Source organism: Myotis daubentonii, chromosome 12 (genome assembly GCF_963259705.1).
Source record: "Myotis daubentonii chromosome 12, mMyoDau2.1, whole genome shotgun sequence".
NCBI lineage: Eukaryota > Metazoa > Chordata > Mammalia > Chiroptera > Vespertilionidae > Myotis > Myotis daubentonii.
In genome coordinates this window covers 74,659,258-74,669,561 of record NC_081851.1, presented here as the reverse complement: position 1 = coordinate 74,669,561, position 10,304 = coordinate 74,659,258, and the positions used below count along the sequence as shown (strand labels likewise).

Here is a 10,304-nt window from a genome sequence, read left to right as displayed (position 1 = left end):
GCATTTATGAAGTGCATACAGAAGGCACTTATAAACATTTGTTGACGGTTAGCATGATTTGCTCAAGGTCACACAGGGCAAGCCTCGGACCCAGCTCCGTTGAACACACATTTCTCCATCGCCTTTCTGGGCCTGGACCTCCTGGGCACTGGGATACCACAGGGCCTGGCTCCCAGTTCTCTAGGTTGAAGTGGCCATGCAAAGTCACCCCCGTGAGGGTTCCTTTGGGGAGCCCAGGTGATGGGCTCCCAGATGGCTGGGAACGCTTCCTTCTGAGAAAGGGATTCGTGCAGTTTGCTCCTTCATCTGCAGCCTGACGGGGGCTGGGCTGGGGGCTCTCTAGGGCTGAGAGCGGTGGGAAAAGCAGGATCCACGGGGCACATCTCCGGCCTCAGCCTTCACCGCCGGACTCGGCAACGGCGGGGCGAGGGGAACCCAAGTCCCCCTCCCCCACCCCTCTCCAGGTGCCGCTGCCAGGGGGCCAGGCACCTTTTTCCTACCTACTTTCCTTTGGAGTTTCTGCTAAAATCTGGAGAATGGAATGCACCCGCGGCAACTCCGAGCCCCTCCAACTGAGCATGCGCCAATGCCAGGCAGCTTTTGGTCAGCGACCGACTCCCGAGCATTCCAAGCCGGGGCTGCGGAGCCGGAGGGGCGGGGGGAGGAGAGCCGGGAGGGGTGCCCGCGCGCCTGCGCAGCCAGCTCCAGCGACCCTAGGTTTTCTATGGGATTCCCAATCTGCAGCAGCGATTTACCCGAGCGTGTAGCTGCGGCCGCCGGGCTGGCAAGGCGCGTTTCGAGAGGGATTTAAGCAGCCTAGAGCTCCGGAGGGGGAAAAGAGCGCGGCTTCACCACAGAGACGGCTCAACCTTTTGCTCGAATTAAATATCTCTATAGAAAGACCTGCCGAGTTTTGCCGTTTTCGTTCAGTCACCGAGCGCAGCGCTCTAACTGTAAGTGGAAAACGCAGTCTTCGTTGCATTTCTGCATGGGTAGCGCAGCCAGTTGTCTGGGAGGTGCTTTGGCTGTTGTCACACACGTTGCTTTGCACATCGATGCGTCTGCATGCGTGGGGACAGTTGCTTTGGTTGATGCTGGCTATCTGGATGCACTGTTAGTCCGAGGGGGGCTATTTGGAATAATGGGGGGGGGGTGTTTATACGCGGCGTGTTTTGGAGGGTTGTCTTAGGCTAGATTTAAGACAGGTGAAACAGAGGTGCTTTTTTAGTTTAAGTCTATAAATAGTAGGATCTCCTTACAGAGATTTAAGTAACTGACCGATGGTGAAGTTTCCCGGTTGCTGATAAAACTATTGAGCGGTTGCAGTCCAGTAGCAACCTGTCATTCGTGGGGTTGGTGCACCATTTTCCTCGCCGTGGAAGAGCAGGGGAGGTGTTTGCTAAGTCAAACTGAGTGGACGAGATGGTGTGGAAATCAGGGTTGGTTTCCCAGCGGGATGTAAGTGTTTAGAACCACACAGCGAGACGCAACATAAGCACATTTCTCTCGGTATTTAGGAATGAGTGGCTAGTTTTTTCCCTTTTGGTTTTTCGTCACGATGGTGAATGGTCAGAAAAAGGCAAGATATTCCGCCGCACAGTCAGCCCTCTATTTTGAACAGAGTCTGAGACAGAATGAATGGGGGAGTCAGACCCAAACTAGTTACCTGCCTTGGCATCCGGTATTCGCCTTGGGGGATGCGGGCATGGGAAGTGGGAACCCAGACGCGTTGCGTTTGGCAGTGTTTCTTTAAAGGAGGAAAGGTCGTTTTGTGTTTTTTGTTAAAATGGATTGTTCCTTCCCAGACACGGGAGAAGTCTTTGCAAGGTCAACCGCGCTGTGGACATCGGAGGTGCTGGTGAATGGGGGGAGGGGGCGGCGGGAGGAATCGGCGATGCTCCGTCCAAGTGCTCAGCGCTGCACTGCGCGGATCCGCGCCCTGGGAGATGCCAGAGTGGGAATCCATTTTTCAGAGTTGCCCTCCTGCCCATATTTTGGAGACTACAGTGAAATGGAAATGCAGTGGGTGTAGAAAACAAGTGTATACTGTCTCTGTGTCACGTCCAACTTCAAGACAAGAGGAGCAAGGGAGTTGTATTTCTACATATTCATTTTTAAAATAAATTTGAGATTGAGACAAATTAAAAGAGAAACTCTTGTGAAAACACATTTTATCTCCACTGCCATCAAAAGTGCCTGCATGTGTGAGTGATGGTGGTGGTGGTGTGGTGGTGGTGGTGGTGGTGGTGGTGGTGTGTGTGTGTGGAGGATGGGGGGGTGGGGGTAGCTTCCACATCACTAAATAGTGCACCTCCATGAAGCTCAGGTGTTTGATAACCCCAGAAAATGCTGCACTGAAGCCGGCAGGCAGAATGGTATGAGGCAGGCAGACAAGGGGAGAGCATGGCCAGTGTACTGGATTTCCATGGAAAAAGCAGGTTCAGTTTCTGGGATGAAATAATTTTTTTTTTTCAAAAACGGGGCAGATCATTATAGAACTCTTTAACCATTTGTCAGTCCAACTATTTAGAACCTACTCAAAGGAATTTATAATTTATTTAAGTGTATGAAATTTGAAATAGAAAATTCGAGAATAACCTCTCCTTGGGAACCCAAAGTATAAATTATACTGCCGTCTCTGTGCCTCTCTTCCTTACTTCAGGGTGGAAGGAGCAATCATCTGTCACAATTAAGCCATACTCCTTGTCATCACTGAAGCTGAACCAGCTCCAGGAATGGTGCAGGTGTGCACTGCATTGATAAATGACTGGTGGAGGAAGAGGGAAAATTTGCTATTAAAGTTCAGAGACGTTTCGTCTCAGATACTCTGGTTCACAGGCTGACAGTTATAGAGGATCACATCTGGCCCAGACCTTCAAAAGCATCTAGCCCAAATACCTTGTTTGTACAGATGAGGAACTGAGGCGCAGAGCCATGAGCTAGGGAAAATTCAATTAACTTCTCTAGCCTATGGAATAAACAATTAAAAAGTAATGTTGAATGGGAATGATCCCTTCTCTCTGCACTTTTAACATGCTCGGTGACATTGCTGACATCGTCAAATAAGTACTTATGTGCTCCCCAAACATCTTTCGGAAAGGTCCCAAGGGTTTCTTTTCACACCATAGCACTTCTCTGCCTCTTCTTACTTGTAAGATCTCTTTCCTATTGCCCCTCACCTCTACTAGATGCATCTCTTTACATGTTTAGTCTGGCCTCCTGGCCTCCTCTGCACCACAGTCTATTTTTTGGGCACCTTTGGAGGTTTTAGAGAGAACTGGCAAACCAATTAGATCTTCAGCTCCTGTTTGGGAACAGCACAGCCCCATCTCCATCCTGCCCTGCCATGTTTCCAGAATTCTTCAGAGCATCCTGCCTTCAGAGACCCTGCAGGCGCATGCTCCTTCTTCTGCCTTCTTGCCTCTTCCTAAACTGCTGCAGCTTCAAGCACTGAGACTCTGAGGAGTGAGGAAGCTGCAGTGCAAACACACCGTGCCCTGCCAGCTCTCCCCTGCCTCCTAGAAGGCAGAACCCAAATCCAAGATGCCTGTCTCTGGCTTCCTGGCAATGCTCCAGATGCAGCCACCTTCAGAAAAGATGGAGGGTGGGGCAACAGCAGGACTGAGAGAAGAATGCCTGACTGCTTCCAGCTGACCAGGCCCATAGAGGCCAGCAGTGCGGCTTCTAAAACCTCTCAAGGGCTTGCACAGCTCTTCCTGCACAGCTTCCTTCTCTGTCCTGCTGGACAAGGACAGCAGCACCGGCAATAATACCTGCCGATGTGAGCCTTCTTCTCTTTCCTCCTTTTCTTCTCCTTCTCTCTCACTTGCTTTCTCTGTTTCTCCCTTTCTTCCAAAACATTTTTTTCCAGAGTGTCTATATAATAAAGTTCTAGTCGGTTTTAAAATAATCCAGGTCTTCCTGTTCCTTCTCCCCAAATGCAATCACTCAGGCACTCAGAAAGATAACCAAAACTAACCAAAATGTCCCCTTGAGGGAAATGCCAGGAATTCTGACCTAGAAAAGCTGAGGCCTTCGGGGAGGCTGGTAGAAGACAGAGCCTGAGTCTCTCATTGGAGAGAGTAGCCAATCCTCTTGGAAGTTGTGGAGGAAGTAGGTGATGCCTTTCTCAACACATTCACCAATTACCAAGCGAATTCCGCCCTCCCATCTTGGCAACCCTTTACTGAATCGGAAGGAAGGAGCTGTCTCTTGGAAAGTCTGTTCCAGCAAAGGCTGTTGGGTCAGATGACACCTGGTCTTGCTATCCCATTCTGAAAACAGGCAGGCCAGGATTTTTCTCAACACCAGGTAGCCTCTGCAGACAGCAGAGACTTGGGGTTGCGAAGTGCCCTGCTTGGTCTCGCGAGGCTATGAATCCCATTCTGTGACAGGGTAACTTGATTAGAAATGCCGCCCTGGGCAAGCTATAGGTTTTCTGTTTGGGTTGCACATAATTACGGATTCCACCAAACATTGCTGAGGAGCTCCGTGGGGAGTTTCACATCCATATCAAATGCCCAGTTTCCTATTCACAAAAGCAATATATTTTAATGTCATTCTAAAGGTCTTTTTCTTTATGTTGAGTGATTTCTATGCTCCTAAGATTCGTCATTATTTAGGAAGATAAGAAAGTTCTTTTAGAAGGAATCACATTCAGTTAGTCTAACGTTGAAATTGACAATGTCCATTTCAGTTATATTTATTTATTTATTTCTATATTAATATACTTTATTGATTTTTTACAGAGAGGAAGGGAGAAGGATAGAGAGTTAGAAACATCGATAAGAGAGAAACATCGATCAGCTGCCTCCTGCACACCCCCTACTGGGGATGTGCCTGCAACCAAGGTACATGCCCTTGACCAGAATCGAACCTGGGACCCTTCAGTCCGCCGGCCGACGCTCTATCCACTGAGTCAAATCAGTTAGGGTCATTTCAGTTATATTTAGTAGACATAAACATTAAATTTCATAAAATATCAAATGATACAGAGATAAATTAATAAATGATTGATATTTCTACTATTCCAGTGGTTAATTCATATAATTAATATAGTATATGAACTGGAAGGGAACCATATAAATTACCTAATCCATCCTTCCAATACATAAAAATACAGTATATTAAGGAACATTTTTATTTTAAAGATATAGCTACAATATGAAAGCACTGTCCACAAGGGCAGATATTTTAATGACCTTTTTCATATCTCTATGATGGTTTTTATAGTAGATACTCTATAATATTTGTCAATGAAATATTTGTTATAACAAGAATCAGTTGAATGTACCTTATTAATTATATCAAGAAATTAAATCTTCTACTAAAAGCCTGTGAACAATTAACATTGCTATAAATATCTTTATGTTACTTAACAGAAAAGAAAAGCAAGACTAAAGAAGATTTTATAATTTACTTCCAGTAGATATAAAGCACCTTTAAGAGTGCTTTTTAATCTACTCATATGAGTATCCTCCCTTTCATCTCTTACTAAGTAAAATCATAATCATTTTTACCTATATTCAAGAATTGTTATTAATAATTTAAAGTGATGCAAACCTAGCCTATGGTAGCTATGTGTACCACTCATTTAGATGATGGGTCTCTTGAGCTGTGGAATTATTTTAACGTGTTAACATTGTGAAGGGGCCATAACACTTCATTTCTTATTTACAGTTGGTTTCTAAAGATAACTTGTGCTCTCTTAAGTGAATCAAAATAGTTTGAGTTGCTCACAGCTTGAATCATTGAGAACTTCACAAATGGGGATCTTGGGGGTGCTTTAGAAACTACTTAATGAATGAAACAGAAATGGAATAGCAAATTACTGAAGAATCCTCAAAGAGGTTTGACACTTTAATAATAAGGTGCCTGTGAATACATTAAAGAGATGTTCTATACTCTGATCAGTTAACTTAAAGCATGCAAGTCAGATAATTTATAATTCTTATGCCTTCTCTGAATATCTCAACTGCCTTACTTCACTGTATTTCTAACAAAGATGACCTACTGTATAACCACCAATTGTTTTTTTTTTTTAGAAGACAATGCACTGTATTTCTAACCATTTGTTGGATAATTTTTAGGTGAACAATCTATTTCCTTTTGTTCTAAATTACAACTAAGACTTGGAATACTCTCATTCACCAAGTGGCCTTCAAGCTCAATATAGCTAAGAATAATTGGTGAACTTTTTATAGAAAGTAGGTCTCTCTTAATTAACAAAGATTTCATTTTTATGAAGTGTTACTCATTAAAGGGAAAGTGTGCACAAATTAGTTAAATTTGCCTACAGTTATTATAGATCTATTAAGTGAATCCTATTTTTTTCATTCTTACTCATATAGCAACTTTCTGAAAATGGAAATCTGTCACTTTAAATGTACTTTTTTATCCTTTATTTAGATCTTGTTTATTATCTCTTAAGCTCTGAAAGACTATGAACTTTTGAAGAGCTGAATGTAAATAGATTTTTTTGCAAATCATTAACATGTTAAATGTGCTTTGGAGCCTGGATGAATTTTCTCTAATTCACACAAGTAGGCCCTAATATTTCTGCTCTTTCATATTTCAGGATGTTTAGGGCAATTGAAGGTTTCTTAAAATAGTAGACTCTGGTGGTACAGGAACCTGTGGTGTTTTATATTTTGCATTGGTTTTATTAATTTTTGATTAGTGAGTTTATTTCTAAAATGCAATCTTGAATTATTAGTGAAATGCCCCATTGGAGGCCTATTAAGCATTATCAATAAAGTTGACATGCTTATTAATATAATATTTTATTTTTAATGTACCAAAAGACTGCACAAGTCTGACTCAATTTGCAACTTCTGCTTGATGGAATTGTTTGGCATTTGATGCTATGAGTTAATGGAAGACTATCAGTTTTGTTTATTGCAGAAGTTCAAGTGTTTTTTAAATGTATACATAAGGTACTTTCTTGCTCATGAAATATTTTTTTAAAAATCAGCTTAAATTTTGTAAGTTTAACTACTTATAAAGGTATTTTTCCTCAGAATGAGATGAAAACTATTTAATTTTTCCTCATTTTTCATTTGTAAATGGGAAAATTCCTCAGCCCTCACCAATGTTTCAACTGGCTCAAAAGAAATTAGAGGAAATGTAAACAAGAATTTTCAAGATAGATATCTATATATATAAAAAGCTAAGTGACCGTCCAACCGTCCAACATCCAGTACATATGGCATGCACTGACCACCAGGGAGTAGATGCTCAATGCAGGAGTTGCCGAGTTGCAGTGGCTTGGCAGTGGCAGTTCTCGGGTGATAGATCCCGGAACCAGAGAGGAGGGAGCCTGATTCCTCGTGGGGGCTGCGTGATTCCGCCTTTGGCCTTGGGTTATGTTGTTGCTGGGGTACTGTCTGCCCCGTATCTGGTGCCAAGTTGTGGTGTTGCACCCTGGAATCAGAGAGGTTAATTTTCTTTCAATGTGCACGAATCTATGCACCAGGCCACTAGTACTTAGATAAAAATCTCCAGTTCCACTGTTTATTAGTTCTATGACCTTGAATAATTGTTTAACCTCTCTGCCTCAGTTTCCATTTAAAATAGTACTTCAGCTGAAACCGGTTTGACTCAGTGGATAGAGTGTTGGCCTGCGGAATGAAAGGTCCCAGGTTCGATTCCGGTCAGGGGCATGTACCTGGGTTGCGGGCACATCCCCGGTGGGGGGTGTGCAGGAGGCAGCTGATCGATGTTTCTCTCTCATCGATGTTTCTAACTCTCTATCTCTCTCCCTTTCTCTCTGTAAAAAAATCAATAAAATATATTTTTTAAAAAAAATAATAAAATAAAATAGTACTTCAGAGAATTCTTGAAAAGTAAAAAGAAGACTATTTATATAAAAAATATAACATAATGCCTCATTACTAAAAATGCACAACAAACGATAGTTATTATCATCCCTTTCATGAGAAATCAATGGTTCATAAACCACTTTAGTCTCTGAACAGTAGTTATCCCATTCATGGTGGAACCTCTGAATAAGAAATTAAACTATTAAAAGCATTGAACAGTTAATAGCGCTTAACCTACAAAATAAATAACTATTGAATAAATGTGCTGAGGACTGTGTAGTCACTGTAAAATCAACATTAAGATACTACTGGAGCCTTCAAGGAATTTATGCCTAATGAGAAAGACAGATAAATGAATTCCAGTAAGTCAAGTGAAGTAAAAAGGTGGTATAGATGCATACAGGAGAGAATCTATAGAAGAAATACCTGAACTATATAGTGGAAAGTACAGAAAACTGGGAGTCATTAGATGTGTTTTAGACATCACACCTGTGCTGTAGTCATCATAGGTGTGAAGTCCTAGAAAAGTTACTTTTCTGAGTTTAGTTTCCTTGTATGAAATATGAAATTACCTACCTTCTCTAGTTAGCAGTTATGAAATTGAGATGACTATGAACATATTCTGTAGATTATATAGTGCCATGTAATGGTAACAAATTTTTTAAAATATATATCTTTATTAATTTCAGAGAGAAAGGGAGAGGGAGAGAAAGATAGAAACGTCAATGATGAGAGAGAATCATTGATCGGCTGCCTCCTGCACATCCCACACGAGGGATCGAGCCTGCGACTCAGGCATGTGCCCTAACCAGGAATTGAACCGATACCTCCTGGTTCACAGGTCGATGCTCAACCACTGAGGCATGCATCCAGGGTGGTAACAAATTTATTATCACAACTTTAGAATTTTAGTTTATCTTTTATAAAAAAATTTAAGACTCAAAGTACTGATCTTGTGCAAATTATTGCATCAAGGTTATATCTGCTTCTTCATCACTTAGTTCAAAATTGAACTGAGAAAGGAGAGATTGAATTGGATTTAAGTGGAAATATATGTTTAAATTAGACTGAACTTTTTAATACCTAGGAAAAACACTTTTCTGATACCTGAAATGGACTCAATTTATTATTCTGGGATGGGACAGGGAAACACAGTAGATAATATTTGAAGCAATAAAGAATAAAGCTATATAGCCAACCTATCAATAAACTGGTTATAAAAAGAGCTGTACAAAATGGCATAAGATTTGTTCATAAAACAAGAGGTCTAGGCAAAGGGGAAACTGGAAAAGGATACCATTCTTCCACAGAGGTGCTCTGTAGATGACCAGCTCCACAGGAATTTTATATCGTTCACCTTTGGTTGTTGGCCAATATCAGATTCATCTGAATATTGTAAGTTATCTCTGGCTAAGTCATGAGAGCAAGGAAATGAAAACAGAGATTATTTATTTTTGTAATAATATTAACTAGCAATGTAGTGAAGAACTTAGAATGCATAGGGCACTATGGTGTATATTTACACACAGTACCTCATTGAGTCTACATTACAGCTCTGCAAGGTAAGGATGCTTGATTTTGTGACTAAGTAGCTGTGTCTCAGAAAGTAACTTATTCACGGTCACACTTTTACTAACTGAAAAGGTGTTATTTAAACCCAAGACTTGCCCAGCTGGCATGAGTCAGTGGTTCAGTGTCAACCTATGAATCAGGAGGTCATGGTTCGATTCCCAGTCAAGCCACATGCCTGTGTTGTGGGCTCAATCCCCAGTATGGGGTGTGCAGGAGGCAGCCAATCAATGATTCTCTCATCATTGATGTTTCTAGCCCTTTCACCTTCTCCTTTCCTCTCTAAAATCAATAAAGATATATTTAAAAAGTAAACAAAAAAATAAACCCAAGACTCTTTTTACTATGGAAAGCATACACATTCGAAGGGAATAATGTACCAGTAATGAACTCCCACGTACCCATCACCCAGCTATAACTATTATTAAGGTCACTTTTCTTCCCCCACCAGTAGGTTAGTTTGAACAAATTAAGACATATTATTTCATCTACAAATATTTAAGTATATTTCTACAAAGACTCTTTAAAACATGTCCACAATACTGTTACACACCAAAAAACAACAACAACAAAAATTAATTTCATCAACTATTTGATCAGTGTTCAAATCTCATATGAATTGTTGAAGTTTATTTAAGTCAGGTTCCAAATAAGGTCTTACATATCCCAGTTAGCTAATAGAGAGCAGCCTGTTTTATACAAGAAATTTATACAATACCTGTTTCTCTCTAAGAGAGAAGTATGGTATGGTTAAAAGAGACATGGTTTCAGAGATGGGTGCAGTCACTCTGAGAAAGTTATTTAATTTTTGGTAAAATGGAAATTATATCCCTGAGATTAATTGCAAGGACTAATAACATAATGTCTATGAAAGTGCTTAGCACAGTCTCTGGCATGTATTAGGTCTTCAATGAA

The 10,304-nt window shown here is 41.2% G+C and overlaps 1 protein-coding gene across 1 annotated transcript in view; it reads left to right on the top strand.

Moving 5' to 3' along the window:
- Positions 1–651: 651 nt before the first annotated feature.
- Positions 652–10,304, top strand: part of VSNL1 (visinin like 1) — a 63,280-nt gene continuing 53,627 nt past the window's right edge. The window contains exon 1 of the mRNA XM_059660505.1: positions 652–953. The gene's annotated coding sequence lies outside the window, so the exon portion shown is untranslated. The remainder of the gene's footprint in view (positions 954–10,304) is intronic.